Source organism: Bactrocera latifrons, unplaced genomic scaffold (genome assembly GCF_001853355.1).
Source record: "Bactrocera latifrons isolate USDA-ARS-PBARC rearing strain unplaced genomic scaffold, ASM185335v1 scaffold_32, whole genome shotgun sequence".
Classification (NCBI taxonomy): domain Eukaryota; kingdom Metazoa; phylum Arthropoda; class Insecta; order Diptera; family Tephritidae; genus Bactrocera; species Bactrocera latifrons.
Genome location: NW_017536852.1, coordinates 211,593 through 214,101, shown reverse-complemented (window position 1 = coordinate 214,101; position 2,509 = coordinate 211,593). Strand labels below are relative to the sequence as shown.

General features: G+C 26.2%; 1 protein-coding gene across 3 annotated transcripts in view; it reads right to left on the bottom strand.

The window, feature by feature from the left end:
• Nucleotides 1-2,025: 2,025 nt before the first annotated feature.
• The window catches only part of LOC108971053 (double-stranded RNA-specific editase Adar), a 156,336-nt gene continuing 155,852 nt past the window's right edge, over nt 2,026-2,509 (bottom strand). For all 3 annotated transcript variants that reach the window (XM_018936848.1, XM_018936847.1, XM_018936844.1), the window contains exon 12: nt 2,026-2,379. The gene's annotated coding sequence lies outside the window, so the exon portion shown is untranslated. The remainder of the gene's footprint in view (nt 2,380-2,509) is intronic.

The window sequence follows — 2,509 nt, the reverse complement described above, 5'->3', positions numbered from 1 at the left end:
AAGGGGGTTATAAATTTAAAGATTAATTAAGAAAAATTAAAAAAATGTATTTAAAAAAAATCTAAAATATATACATAACTGATTGCTCTTGGCCTAAAACTTCTTCCACACAATTTACATTATAGCACTGGCCTACTGTTATATATTATATTAATATACATACATGTATATGTTTACCTAAGCACCTACTATGTACATATGTATGTGTTAATGTATTATTACCTTTAATTTAAGCCTTCGCTACTAACTACTCGTACTACTAAATTTAAATGACTACGGTTCCTTAAGTTGCATCACAAGCGCACCCAGGCATAGATATTAACATTTTTAAATAAATAACTTTATGTAAATATAATGTAGATATCATCAGCCTAATTGCAAAATTACATAACATCGCTTTGCATAAGTTTAAGAACAAGAAAAAAACTCTATAAAATTGAAAATACTCAGAGGAAACCAAATTCTGGTCATAATTTGGTTATATCTGGTAGGAAAAACTTAAAGTTTGGCAAAACTAAGTCGTAGTTTGGAATGAGGAAATTTAAATATTTATTCAGCTACTTAAAACAATAAAATAAAAAGATCAAACATTTTTTAAACTCATAAGAAAGTAAAGAAAATAAATAAATAAAWAAACATAATTTAAGTTTACATATTAAATCCTACAAACAAAATATTTAAAAATACACAAAAACGCAGTATTAACCCACAAGAATATCAAACGTGATTTCCAAAAAACCCTCTCGACGACATTCACCCCCATTTCTACGACAATCTCGTTTAAGTAAGCGGAACGAAGCCGGTTTTTTAACGGGCAACTCGGCATCATTACTCAAATTTACAGCAGTAACGTTTTCTGCCGCTACAACAACAACAACAAAATGTCTTCCCAGAAAGCTCTGCTATAACTCCGATTGCAGACGAATGCATAGAATATTAAAACCAGCTTGCACTCAGTGACAACTGAGGTATTAACCAGATATACACATGCAGCCTCAAGTTCGCTCGTCTCATTTGTAATGGTATAGCACCACAGAAAATTACTAAATCCTTTTGGAGAAGCTGTTGGGATTCTGAATTCTTCAGTGAATATAAATCGAGGATATTTATATATCATTTGCAAAAATTACTTTTATTCAAATCAATTTTTATCTAAACTAAATTAAACAAAAACTCTCGATACAATTCCGCAAACGCGATTTCAATCAAGAAGTAGACAAGTTAAATACACGTATAAAGAAATATTCATTTAAAAACGCAAAAAAAAAAATGTTATACATCATATTCATACATATTTTAAAATTTTCAAAATTATTACTTTTTTTTTGTTCCTGCTATTTTTTATTAAGTTTAAAACTATATTTGTTAAAATTAAGAATTATAATTTTGAAATTTATGTATGGCACTTGACATATAGTGTATTAAAAAATACTAATAACTTCAAATTATTATTTCATTGCACATGAATGACCCTGTTTTGTGTTACTTCAACAGGAACAAACCATATGTAAACAATAAAATTATATTTATGTAAAGCAAATTCTCTGAAATTTTGAAATTATTTTCAGTTAAAACAATTTCAAGATATAACTCAAAATCAAATTCTCAGAACAAATTGTTGTTCGACTTATTTGACACCAATATTTTAGTGGAAACGTAAAGAAATAAAAAAATTAAATGAATTGACACACTCGCAGAATCGTTTGAAAACACTTATAACAATTTTCAGCACTATTTAAAAAGTATAAGTGTTTATATTAAAAATTTGAAGTAAAAAAAATATATATTATATGTTCGCTTTTGAATTAAGTTTAAATAATAATAATTTGTTCGTGAACCACAGAAAAGTAGGAAAATAAATCATCTAGTGCTGCTTTAAACACAACAATTGTAAATATTTAAAAATAATAAAATTAAAAATACAAAGTTTTATTGTATTAAAAGCATGAATTCACATATTTCCTCAACAATTGATATAAGAAAACTTATTAACATAAGTAAAAATTTTATACGAGTATAAGAAAATATGTTGAAAAAACAAWAATAATAATATAACCAAAAACAAGCATATATATGCAGTCATTATGCAAAATTATAGTGACGAATTCGTTGACTTGTACTTAACTTAAAAACGATTATGTACTTACATATATGTATATCGTACATATAATACGTAAGAGATTCTGAAGTGCGCCATTTTTGCAGTTAATGGTTAAAATTTGTAGTTTTGAAAATGAATGTAGTGTTTTTGCATAGCTATGTATATAGTAATATTGTTGTTTTTGTTTTCTAAACTGCTAATAATACTGTTGCGCAGCTCTTTCCATAACATGGCAAACGCACTTACAGACACACGGTACGCAAACAAACATAAATAATCTGAAAGAGGGATAATTAAAATAAAATTGAAAAACGAAATTAATTAAAAAAGAAGTTAAAATATTTTAGAAGAAAAAATAATAATAAAAAATGATAATAAATCAAAAAATGCAATAATCAAGTATTGGTG